Below are 14,395 nucleotides of genomic sequence, written 5' to 3' on the forward strand. Positions count from 1 at the left end.
CAATTCTGTATGTTATGACCATTACTTCCAAGTTTCATAAGTGCAAGAACAACTCAAATGGGAGGTTTTGTGAAGATTAATAAAATATTTATCAGACCACGAAGAGGAGAGAATCCAATTAGTACATTCAATATGATCCGGTTAGATGGACTGCAGCTCCTGGTCTGATCATTAACACAGCTCAGGCTACATTAATGATTCTCTTTACTCATCCCAGTATCCTCAAGTCAACTCCAACTGACTTTTCTGATTTGGCATTCAGTGAAAGTGTCTGTGATGGATTGTAATGTGTTTTTAAGCCTGGTTAAAGCTACCAAGTCATTTTTATCTTTCCCCCAGTGGGATTTACAAGTAAGTAGACAAAAATGCTGCTGCCTGTCAAGAGATGAAATTGAAAGTCATTCAGCGACTTAGTAAACATGACGGAAGTTTGAACATGACAGAACTCTCTCACATGAAAAATCTACCTATGCACCACACATCCACCACATCACTATAACCCACTTAAAATAAGGTGTGCATTTTTAGGTTGCTGTTAAGGTTTCTTCTATTTGACTTAGCTCCACAGAATTAGACATCAACAACAAAATGCTGTGCCACTTGTTGGGTTAAACAGTACTAGGATGTGTTTACTTGGCATTTTTTTGCATTCCACAGAAAACCATTGCTGGATTGTTAAGGGGCAGATTATTTGCCCAATTCACTGGAAAACTCACAGCACAAACAACATACTGCATATGTTGTACTACCAAGATGTCTGTAATTGTAAATAGATCGCAAACCTTTGTATGAATAACATGTTGTATACTTAGAAAATTTGGATCCAAATATGGGACAAACAGGGCAAGTTGCACATAAAGGCAGCAATAGTCCTAATAAAGTAAACGACTTTAAGACATCGTCTGACATGATTGATTTATTTTGAGGTCTGATTGTTACCACACAGGGCCGGTTTGGCTGCAGGCTTTAATACTAATCATGCAACAGCTTCACCAGATACAGCTGATGTTTAAAGATCAAGACTAACTGATTAAAAGGTTGAATGCCTTTGTGGATATGACTGGACATCCCTTCAAATGCTGTTAATCTGGAGTTGTTTTATTACCACCATCCGATTTTACATCAAAATATGAGACCCATTGACACTGCCATTATGTGTGTGGGGTTGTGCTAGGATTGGAATGCACATTTTAAAATCCATTTGTATATGGCTTGTAATACCATTCTTTAAACACCAGAAGAAGGTTTGCTGGAATATGTTAAGCATAAGTTTAGATGCTTTAAATAAAGCGGTTGGATTCTCCTTCCAAAATTATGCTACTGGATGTTCTGCCTAATGTAAATTTCTGGTCTACAGCACAATAATAATCTAACTTATTTTGTGTATATTTTTTAACATATTTCCAGAAAACCACTCGCAGAAATAATTGAAATTCAAAGAACTGCCATTATGTAAACCTTTCATACAGGTGTATGTAAAATTTTGACTTATAATGTTCATACTTGTACTGAACAGAGGATGACAACAGTAGAAAAAAACAGCCTGTAGATGTGGATCAAAATCGATGCTTATTATCTGAACACTAGATGGCGATGCCACCCCAGATTATTTAGTTCATCCAAGGTACAAATCTGAGGTGACTCGGTTCAAGTGTGGTCCTGTTTCTCTGCCTTTCAGCACAGTTTGGTGTGTTATTTTAACCTATTCATCATTACATTGTTCATCTGTAGTAGCGTTTTTTCCTGATCAGGGTTGCAGCAGATCATGTAATTGATCAGGTAATAAACTATTATTATTAAACACAAGGACGGATTAAGGATAGTCTGGGCCCCTGGGCAAAGTGATCAAGGGCCCTCTAATGGTATGCCCTGCTCTTCTCTAGGGCCCCCTGGTAGGGGTTCTCATAATCAGGGCCCTCTAAAAATATGCCCCCCTCTTTCCTAGGACCCCTAATAGCCAGAAGTCGAAGTCAGAGCAGTGCCACAACGCCTCATCCATTTTCATAAGGGGCCTAAAAGCATGGCTAGGGCCCAAAAGCATGGCTAGGGCCCAAAAGCATGGCTAGGGGCCCCAAAAGCATGGCTAGGGCCCCCAAGAGGCCCTGGGGTCAAAGTCCCTAATAGTCAGAGGATCCTTAAAATGGAGGGCCCTCGGAAATAAAAATATATTGTATCATAAATGTTGATAGGCATCGCAAAATGTTTTGGGCCAGGGCCCCCCCGGGGCCCCCTGACCTCAAGGGCCCCTGGGCGCTGGCCCCAATGGCCCGGTCAGTAATCCAGCCATGATTAAACATTATAACATGAAAAGTAAGAATTGTACAACACCCATTGCCACAGTTAAACAGTTGCACCACACAACAAGACTTTCTCACTTATACAGTATTTATTAGGCAGACATGAGAGAATCTTCCATAACCATGATTTTATTTAGTTAACATTAGCACACAGCTGGCAGTCTAGTTGTGTACCCTAGCTTTTGTTTAATTCATGAGTAGAGAGCCTTTGAGTTCGTTTTGAAAACATGAAAACTAAGTTTTAAATACGTAAGTGGCCTGTAACACGTTCATCAATTCATTTATTGCCTGTTTTACCATCGCTTTATCCCAGTCAGGGTTGTGATGGGTCTGATTCATTGGGTGAAGGGCAGGAAACACCCTGAAACAGGTCAGCAGTCCGTCACAGGACACACACACACACATTTTTAGTAGCTTCAATTGGCCCGGCGGCATGTCTTTTTAAAAATATCAAAAATAAAAACCAAAATTAATAAGTATTAAAAAACTGCAATATGATGACATTCTAACCTCTTAAACGTTGTGCTTTTACATTCAGGGGCACCTTATTAACTTCTTACCTGGCACGAGTAACCCAGCTGTGAATGTAGTTAATCAGAGGTGTGCGCAACGTTCTGTTGAATTACAGTCAGTGTAAGTGGTTCGCTGAAAGCTCGTCACTATTTTATGATGCTTCCTTCACGTTGCTCTCTAATTATGCAATCACTGCTTTTGTCAGTTCATTCCACACCACAGTAAGTGAGTAAATAATGCATATTGTTGACACTTTTCAGACAGTGTGTGTCTGTGTGTGTCTGTGTGTGTGTGTGTGTGTGTGGAGGGCATTAACAGTCCCACTGCATGCACATTAAAGGGCACATTTTGTTAAGTTTCAATCCACAGAGGTAAACATGTCACACACATCTAGGACTCCAGCGCTGGCACTAGCATCGTCAGCTCGTCTTGGCTCGGCTCAGTCCTCATCCATGCCATCTGTCCATTCGTCCTGCACACTAAGCTTGCACTGCACACAGCCAGAGGGCAGAAGTGTGTGTGAGTGTGTGTGTGTTCTGTGCAAAGGGGGGTCTGCAACATCTGCTGTCTTCCGTGGCTTCATGTTGGGGGCCCCGGGGTGTCTGACTGAGCGGATGCCCACGCTGCCAGTACCAGAGCCGTGTCGTTTCTGTGCTGAATTAGCATTACGAGAGCAGCGTAGCCCCTGTTCGTCCTCTCAGGGAGGGACGAGCTGAAGTCTCTTTGCTACGCTCGTTAGGCTGTAAGGTCAATTTGACCTAAATTAATATTTAAATTTCGTGAAATATCATGGACACGGGTGACAGTTGGCGTTCATGCGCTCGATGCCTGTTCAGGCGTGTAGATGTTGTTAATCACTGTTACGTTTGGCACAGTTATAGTTACACCCTGGACCAGTCCATCACAGGGCAACACATATTCACTTACTTAATTCCACCCGGACAAGAGTAGCCAGTCCACCACTTACAAACTGACGTTCAATGTGGAAAAATACACAGACACATGAGGAAGCACATGGGAAACTCTGTACAGAAAATAACGAAAGTGACCATCCATTCTACCAGCTGTGACACTGTTCCTACCTTGTTTTGTTTAGAACCAGAACGTCCTTCCCATGCCTGAAAAGATTTTCACTGGATACTACTATGGTTTAATTTCACCTTTCAATAGCATAGCAGGTTGGCTTGCAGATCAAAATTGGTGTGAGTTGGTGGACGGGTGAGTCAATCAGGCTCTGCGATAGATGGGTAGTTATTCTTCACGCCAAGTGAACGAATGAATGAATGACATTCCATTCTCACTAGGTTTGCTTAATGTGAGGATCCATCAAGAATATCTGTCTGTCTGCATGTATCTGTCTGTCTGTCTGTCTGTCTGTCTGTCTGTCTGTCTGTCTGTCTGTCTGTCTGTCTGTCTATCTATCTATCTATCTATCTATCTATCTATCTATCTATCTATCTATCTATCTATCTACCCATATACCTGTCTGTCTGTCTGTCTGTCTGTCTGTCTGTCTGTCTGTCTGTCTGTCTGTCTATCTATCTATCTATCTATCTATCTATCTATCTATCTATCTATCTATCTATCTATCTACCCACATACCTGTCTATCTGTCTGTCTGTCTGTCTGTCTGTCTGTCTGTCTGTCTGTCTGTCTGTCTGTCTGTCTGCCTGCCTGCCTGTCTGTCTATCTATCTATCTATCTATCTATCTATCTATCTATCTATCTATCTATCTATCTATCTATCTATCTATCTATCTATCTATCTATCTTTCTACCTACCTACATACCTATCTATCTGCGTGTCTGCCTGTCTGTCTGCCTGCATACCTGTTTGTCTGTCTGTCTGTCTGTCTGTCTGTCTGTCTGTCTGTCTGTCTGTCTGTCTGTCTGTCTATCTATCTATCTATCTATCTATCTATCTATCTATCTATCTATCTATCTATCTATCTATCTATCTATCTATAGTATAATGGCAACAGCGGCGACACAGAAGTCGCTGATCCTGTTTTTTTACGGTCTATGTGATCATCAACCAACTGTGCTGTACCTCTAGGTCCATGGCAGTGTAAAGCTTGCTTGACTGTGTTACCAGATATCATGATGCAACAGCTTCATATTCACAGCAGAACCCGTTTTTTGTGTTTTTTTTGCATAATTTCTGAACTTTCATACACATTCATATTCATAACACACACACACACACACACACACACACTTTACCACCACCATGTTTAACTGCTGGTATAATATTTTTACTCCAAAATGCTGTAGTTGCTTTTTACCTGGAATAATGAGACCCTTGTTGTCCAGAACGTTCCAGTTTGATTTGTCTGTCCATAAAACATAAAACACACTCAGGTGCTTTTATGTAAATGTTTTTCTTGGTTAGCACTAGTACTTTCCTTCTCGCTGCCCTCTCATAAATTCAATTTTTTCCAGGTCTCCTATGTATTCTGAAGTCATGAAGACTGAGCCTTGCTGAAGCTGGTGAGTATCTGTTTGTCTGGGATCTTTTTGAGATTTGCTGGATGAGTTCTTGACATTTTAGCACACTAAACAATATACTGACTCACCATTATTCCAAAATTTTCTGTACAAATGGCTCTCACTGGGGTATGGTGGAGTCCTAGAGCTTTCGACACGTATACAAGTTTATATTCTAGCTTAACTTTTTTAACTTATTCTAAAAAAATCCAAAATGTGCCATGGCATTCCTATAGTATATGCTGTATTTGATAACGAATCAAACTTTCAAGGTCTTGTTTTTCTTGTTTCTAGATCCAGTAGTGGAAGCCAGGGCATGCCCCTTCCCTGTACCCGCTCTCAGCCTCCCTAGCAGAGTGAGAAGCAGCCGAGCGAGCCTCGTCTTTCATCTCTGGAGCGATCAATAATAAATGGGACTCCCAGGCTCTCGGAGGAGATCGGCTCTGGCTGCAGAGCTGTTCAACACCCTGTCTGCCAACAACCGGCCTCCAATTAAAAAGCCGGCGCTTAGAGAGCCTGGCAGGCCTGCGTGCATCCACAGCTCACCTCAAAGAGGTTTCTGCATCCCCCCCTCTCTCCCCTTTTTCCAACCTCTGGAGAGCCCCTGACCTACTCTCGCACGCTGTATTGATCTGCAGGCAGATGTAAAAGACTATTGAGGTCATCATTCATTTTTTAGCATTCAGGAGAAAATGTCAAACTGGGCGGCAGAAAACATCGACGTGTCAGACCTAATGGGCTGCCGGGTGACGGAGGGTGTGCGTTTAAGCAGGTCATTGTTTTTGGTAACTTTTAGTAAACACTTAATGAGAATGGTTTGGCAAAACCAACAAACAGGATGCAGCTGTAAAGTCTATTTCAGATTTAAATCATGAATCAAAATGTAATAAAATGCTCAAAATGTAATAACAGCAACACATGTGAAGGATAATTTACAAAAGTAATGCTAATTATTTGTTAATGTTAATTAATACTCCCACTGACATACACTTAAAGAAATGGGACTGAACATAAAGCAGCAGCCAGAGTAAACGTACACGAGCACAGTGGCGTGTGTAAATAAAAACCTCACGCGCAAACTTTCTCTCCGTGATAATGATGTGTTGTCATGTGCAGGAGTTAATTAATGTAAAATAAATTAGGACGTGCAAACAATAGTAATGGAATTCATTTAAATATATTACTTTATTCTTTAAATAAACATGCAGTTTTTTACAGCGATGCCCGAAGGGAAAAAGGTAGTTAAAAGGCAATAAATAATGATAAAAATAATAAAAAAAGAAATTGAAAACAGCAGATGTGTATATATTGTAATGTGCTAATTCTTAATTTAATGCCTGCAACATATTTAAAAAAAGTTAGGATGGATTAATTTAAGAATTAATTATGTCTAATGTAAAAAACAGGTGATGCTGTCAGGATTAAGTATAAAAGAAGAATAAGAAAAGGCTCAGCTGTTTATGAATTAGCCACTTTTCACTTTTCAGACTTAGCCACTTTTCAAAAAACTGTGTAAACTAATAGTCCATCATCTTAAGAACAACAATTTTCCATGAACAATTGCAAAGAATTTAGGGAAAGAACACTCCAAAACATTAAAACCAGCCATAACATTAAAACCACCTCCTTGTTTCTACACTCACTGTCCATTTTATCAGCTCCACCTACCATATAGGAGCACTTTGTAGTTCTACAATTACTGACTGTAGTCTATCTGTTTCTCTACATACTTTTTTAACCTGCTTTCACTCTGTTCTTCAATGGTCAGGACCCCCACAGGACCACCACAGAGCAGGTATTATTTAAGTGGTGGATCATTCTCAGCACTGCAGTGACATATGGTGGTGGTGTGTTAGTGTGTGTTGTGCTGGTATGAGTTTTAAATACCTTGTCCACTCTATTAGACACTCCTACCTAGTTGGTCCACCTTGTACTAGATGTAAAGTCAGAGACGATCGCTCATCTATTGCTGCTATTTGAGTCGGTCATCTTCTAGACCTTCATCAGTGGTCACAGGACGCTGCCCACGAGGTGCTGTTGGCTGGATGTATTTGGTTGGTGGACTATTCTCAGTCCAGCAGTGACTATCTATCTATCTATCTATCTATCTATCTATCTATCTATCTATCTATCTATCTATCTATCTATCTATCTATCTATCTATCTATCTATCTATCTATCTATCTATCTATCTATCTATCTATCTATCTATCTATCTATCTATCTATTCTATTCTAATCTAATCTATCTACCAGAAATTTATCCACAGTACTCTTTATTTTATGAAAATTGTTACGACACTGCTCACATTTTTAGACATCAGACATATTTCACATTGTCCAACAGATACATTAAAGTACATTAGGACACTTAATCAGGCTCTGCCTCCCCTCACAGTCCATGTGGAAACGACCAAATCAGGTTCCGATTTATAACATAGTAATGACTCTGATGTTCTAGATAAGCAACAGCCAAACAATCTCACAAAAACACAAACAAAACAGTTTGGCAGTGAAAAACTTTGATTCAAAAATGCTTTAGCTGATAAATAAGTGATTACTGAACAGATTTAGCCTCCCAATCGAAATGTTTTAACTGTGCATGTTGTTAACACACTTCGGTTCCAGCCATGTGAGTTGAAGCAGAAGAAGAGACATTCTTAATGCTGATTTTATTATTATTTAATTTGTAAAAGTTGTATATTAGCTCCTGTGATGTTAAGGTCAGACCCTGATGCTGCTGTATGGATCGGCATGTAGATAAATAATAAATAAATCGTTCAGAGAGTCCCACTAAGCTGCTGCTCCTCTGGCCAGAGCTAATTGGACGTACTTAAGTCTAGAGGCTGCCTGGTGCTCTGATAAATATTTCATTACCTTAAAACCCCCTCATTTGTGCTGTCTTTACACCGGTCAGTGATGTTCGGAGCGAACATGACCTCTGACTTTTACCCCGCAGCGACGGTGTGATTCCTGCTATGTTATCCGCTCAGGCGTATTAGTACGTTGAGGGATTTCTTCGACCTAACGTGGACGTGTCTGGAAAAAATTTGATAAACTGCTGCCCAAGGATTTGTCACTGGTAGGAAGAAAAACAGTGAGGTCTGTATCAGGATCATCCACAAATCAGCTAAGTTAATGGGAAATAATACAGCCGGCCATTCACGGGGCCCCCGATTTATGGGCCAGCAAAGAACAGAGCATCTTTGTGCGCAGGCGTTTACTGTATCGAAGGCAGCTGAGTTAATGATTCTTTTACACGACACCTTGTCGCTCCTCTCCACACCCATCCAGTCCGAGAGCTGCTGTATTTTTCTAGTCTTTTGTGCCCTAAATATGTAGGTTTAAATCATTGTAAATACAATAATACTATTCACCGATTAGGCATAACATTATGACCACCTTCCTAATACTGTGTTGGTCTCCCTTTTGCTGCCCCATACTGTGCTGCTCTGTGTATTCTGACACCTTTCTATCAGAACCAGCATTAACCTCTTCAGCAGTTTGAGCTACAGTAGCTCGTCTGTTGGATCGGACGACACGGACCAGCCTTCACTCCCCACGTGCATCAATGAGCCTTGGCCGCCCATGACCGTGTTCTCGGTTTACCACTGTTCCTTCCTTGGACCACTTTTAAGAGATACTGACCACTGCAGACTGGGAACACCCCACAAGAGCTGCAGTTTTGGAGATGCTCTGACCCAGTCGTCTAGCCATCACAATTTGGCCCTCGTCAAACTCGCTCAAATCCTCACACTCGCCCATTTTTCCTGCTTCTAACATCAACTTTGAGGATCAAATGTTCACTCGCTGCCTAATATATCCCCCCACTAACAGGTGCTGTGATGAAGAGATAATCAGTGTTATTCACTTCACCTATCAGTGGTCATAATGTTAAGACTGGTTGGTGTATATAGAATAGCAAGCCTGTGTGTCTGTATTTGTTTAAGTGGGCAGTCAGACTGGGACTGGAAGATGTTAGTCGTAAATGGTGTAGGATTGTGTTTTGTGTGTTTGTGGGACAATAAGGGCGCTATTGGGTGGCACGGTGGCCGGGCAGCCAGGGTTCTTTCTGGAGAACATGTGGATGTTTGCATGTTCTCTCTGTGTCTCCCTGTTTCCCCCTACAAGCCCAAAGACATGCAGTCAGGACAATACTAGAATGTGTGTGTGTGTTTGCTCTGTGATGGCTTGGCGACCTGTCTGGGGTGTTTCCTGCCTTTTGTCCAATAAATCGGACCCACTGAGACCCTGACCAGAATAAAACAGTGGAAAAACAGCCAAAGAGTGAATACATGAATTAATGCACACTGGTGAAGTAAAGGCTAATAAACTAGCTTGCAGGTTTGTCATCATTCCCTTATCATTTAAATATTTTATTATTATTTAAGTTCCTATTTTTTGCTTCCAGGGTTTTGAAAATGTATTCTATGCACGCTGGAAAGCAATTTATTCCAAATGCCAAAGTATACAATTAAAATCAGCCAGAAGGAATGAAATCATTAAATGATTAATCATGTTTTTGAGTTAAGGGCGACTTTAAAACAGACGTCAGTAGCTATACGTTTATATTTAGTCTCAGTGTTGAAATGAGCTCTTTTATTTTATTTTATACGGCTGCGTATTTCCTGTTAAAAGATGAAGGTGCAGTTAATTATCTCTCTTCATTTCCATACACACGGGCTGAAATGTAGCGATAAGAAGCGGGCCGCGCTGCTCCCTGTAATGAGCTTCATGGTGAGTAATGGACACCAGATTCAGCGCCGGGGAACATCAACGACAAGACTTCACGCCACCCTTAATTACCTAAACGTCCGTGCTTTACATAACGCACACCCGTCTCTGTCTCAACCTACACAGATCCGCTGTAAATTCAGCGGGGATTTACATCTAAAACGAGCCAGCCTGCCACCGGGAGACATTAATTTTCTTGTTTTTGTAAACAGTTTAATAAATATTAATATTAAATCATGAATAAAAATATGATTCATTATCCTAATACAAAATGTGATATAAGAGCGGGTCTTCAGCGCTTCAGATCTGAATTAATGACCAAATGTTCTTCTTCAAAATCTTCTGGTATATAGTTCATTACATCGTGTCAGCAGTGTAGGGAAGGCCCTTTCCTGTTCCAGCATGACTGCGCTCTATAAATACATGAAGAAAAGCTCGGTTTAAAGAAACTTCAGCGAGGCGCCCAGGTGGCACAGCGGGATAGTCCTCTAGCACACCAGCACCGAGATTCTGAACTCCTCGGTTCGAAACTCGGTGTTGCCACCGGTCAGCTGGGCGCCATCTAGTGGGCATAATTGCCAGTGCCTGCAGCAGACACGTCTCTGCTAAGGAGGGATGGCTGGACTATGTGGGTGGGGTCTTTAAAAGCTGTGTAAAGACCCTGATTGGCAGATAGAGAGGCGCCTGTGCAGAGTGCATGGGTGAAAAAGGGTTCCGCTGAGGGCTGAGCGTGGGTCGGAAGAGGCGTGAGCAGCAATGTACCCACCTCAACTGCAATCAGGGATCCAGCAGCAGCGGAAGACAGATCGATTATGCTAACTTGGGCGAAAAGGGGAGAAAATGCATAAATAAATAAATAAAGAAACTCCAGCGTCCTGCACAAAGCCCTGACCTCACCCCCTCTCAACAGCTTTGGAATGATCCGGAACATCAACTGAGGCTTTCCTGACCAACATCATTGTCCAGCCATACAAATCCCCATACACAGACATACTTCAAAGTCTTGTAAGAAGCCTTCCATTCTTCCCTGTCCCGGAGGTGCTCTATCTGCTTCAGATCTGCTGACGGTGGAGACTACTGAAGCACTCAGAACTCCTTGCCTTGTTAATGAAACCAGTTAAAATGACATGGCTTTGTAACGTGGAGCATTTTCAGGCTGGAAGTACCCATTAAAGATGATAAATCGTGACCATAAGGTACTGAGCTGAGGCACTTAAACCAAGCTGGTATTGAGGGCCAAGTCATTCATGTCAAATTTTTCATCTCAATTCTGTTGTTTGTTTCTGTTGAATAGAAACTAAATTTCATGTCTCGTGTCGGTATGATTTTATGTTATTGATTTTCGCTGCTGTATTGTGACTGGCTGACTGGATAATTATAAGCAGGTTTATAGGTGTTTCTAATAAAATGGCCTGCATTAATTTGTAATAGGTTGTATTAGTTTAGCTGTTGTATAGTCATGTGTTTTATTTAATATACACTGATTAGCCGTAACATTAAAACCACCTCCTTGTTTCTACACTCACTGTCCATGTTATCAGCTCCACTTACCATATACTGTAGAAGCACTTTGTAGTTCTACAATTACTCTACATGCTTTTTAACCTGCTTTCACCCTGTTCTTTAATGGTCAGGACCCCCACAGGACCACCACAGAGCAGGTATTATTTAGGTGGTGGATCATTTTCAGCACTGCAGTGACACTGACATGGTGGTGGTGTGTTAGTGTGTGTTGTGCAGGTATGAGTGGATCAGACACAGCAGTGCTGCTGGAGTTTTTAAACATCTCTCTGTCACTGCTGGACTGAGAATAGTCTACCAACCAAAAATATCCAGCCAACAGCGCCCCGTGGGCAGCGTCCTGTGATCACTGATGAAGGTCTAGAAGATGACCGACTCAAACAGCAGCAATAGATGAGTGATCGTCTCTGACTTTACATCTACAAGGTGGACAAACTAGGTAGGAGTGTCTAATAGAGGGGACAGTGAGTGGACACGGTATTTAAAAACTCCAGCAGCGCTGCTGTGTCTGATCCACTCATACCAGCACAACACACACTAACACACCACCACCATGTCAGTGTCACTGCAGTGCTGAGAATCATCCACCACCTAAATAATACCTGCTTTGTAGTGGTCCTGACAGGTTAAAAAAGTATGTAGAGAAACAGATGGACTACAGTCAATAATTGTAGAACTACAAAGTGCTTCTATATAGTAAGTGGAGCTGATAAAATGGACAGTGGGTGTAGAAACAAGGAGGTGGTTTTAATGTTATGACTGATCAGTGTAGTTACTGATGCATTTTAGCTGATGAATGCATGAAATGTTGAAACTGTTTTTGCTCTGTGTGCCTTTGGACATGCATTTTTATAATCCTGTTTTATTTTCAGTCTGGCATTAAACCTTTCTAAACCTGGAGAAATAATACAACACCTGAATTGCAGTACTATATCCAGTACAGTAAAAAGATTGTATTGGTGTTGACTGAAAGCAGTGAGGTAATAATGTAGAGTCAATATTAGGTGTTAGACTGCAGTTAACACAGTGCAGACTGGGTGTGAATCATTATTATTGCATAAAACAAACTCAGTTTCATTCAAATATTGTCTGTTTTACCAGCGCTTTATCCTGGTCAGGGTCATGGTGGGTCTGACTTAATGGGCGAGAGGTTGCCAGTTCATCACAGGACAGACAGGCACACACACACTTAGGTTAATTTGTAGTAGGAGGAAACTGGAGCACCCGGAGTAAACCTAAATGGACACACGGGAGAACATGCAAACTCCACACAGAAAGGACCCTGGCCACTCAGAGTCCAGGTCAGTTTCTGAAAGCAAAACATACAGTATTTCCTTCAGTTTTGAAGACGTTTTTTTACAAGACTTTGAAGTATGTCTGTTGGAATTTGTGCACTGATGTTGGTCAAGAAAGCCTCAGTTGATGCTCCAGTTCATTCCAGAGCTGTTGAGTGGGGCTGAGGTCAGGACTCTGTGCAAGACACTTGAGCTTCTTTAAACCAAGCACAGGGGCACAGTCATGAGGGAACAGGAAAAGACCTTCCTTAAACTGTTGCTGCAAATTTAAAAGCATATAATTTATTTAATATATACATAAATTGATTTATTACACCTGTTATCAAATATTGTGGCTGAAATGCATGAATTCAGTAATTAGAAGGGTGTCCCAATACTTTATAAATATAAATTTAAAGAGTCCATGTCAGGAAGGTAAATAACAATTCTAGAACTTTCTATACTGCCAAAGAAATAACAATAATAATAATAGTAATAATAATAACAATAATAATAATAATAATAATATTTATAATAATAATAACAATAATAATAATAATAATAATAATAACAACAATAGTAATAATATTAATAATAATAACAATAATAATAATAATAATAATATTAATAATAACAGTAATAATAATAACAACAACAATAAAAGTAATAATAATAACAAAAATAATAACAATAATAGTAATAATATTAATAATAACAAAAATAATAATAATAATAACAATAATAATAACAATAATAGTAATAATATTGATAATGACAATAAAAATAATAATAATAATAATATTAATAATAATATTAATAATAACAATAATAGTAAAAATATTAATAATATAATAATAAAAATAATATTAATATTATTAATAATAATAATAATAATAATAACAATAATAATAATAATGATAATAATGATAGTAATGATAATAATAATAATAATAATAATAATAATAATAATAATAATAATAATAAGCTGCTGTCTGTATATTTCATCCCAACAGAATTTGTCATATTTTCAGAAAACATGATTTTTTCAGACTGTGTTAAACAGCGAGCGTTAATGTCGAATTTCTCCTCAGTACAGTAACTGCTGGAACAGAAGAACGAACCCAGCAGGACAGATTTTATCCACATCTCCAATATGATGGTGTGAAAACGCCGAACACCTCCCGCGTGTGAACGCATTGGGCAATAATGAGACTTAGCATTGTGCTCAGCGGAATGAAACAGCTGCTACACTGTGCGGCGAGAGACGGGGCCTGACAACACCTCCAGCGGCGTTAATTAGAACAGCAAAACATTCAGAAGGGGGGAGAGAAAACTCGTCTGGTGCATGTTGGAGCCGCCGGTCCTGCCAGCCACACTTTCAGTATAACATGAGTGTACGGAAACATGAGGAGACAGAACACGTACAGCGTTCCTGTGGAACACATAGTTTATAATATTTAATTATGGATAGAGGAGGTCACATCCTGCACCGTGCTGTTAATGGTAGGAAAGAACTGTTGTGGTATTGAAATGATTCCTTTTTATTAGGCTTTTTAATGAAGCTTTTTCA

Source organism: Trichomycterus rosablanca, chromosome 2 (genome assembly GCF_030014385.1).
Source record: "Trichomycterus rosablanca isolate fTriRos1 chromosome 2, fTriRos1.hap1, whole genome shotgun sequence".
NCBI lineage: Eukaryota > Metazoa > Chordata > Actinopteri > Siluriformes > Trichomycteridae > Trichomycterus > Trichomycterus rosablanca.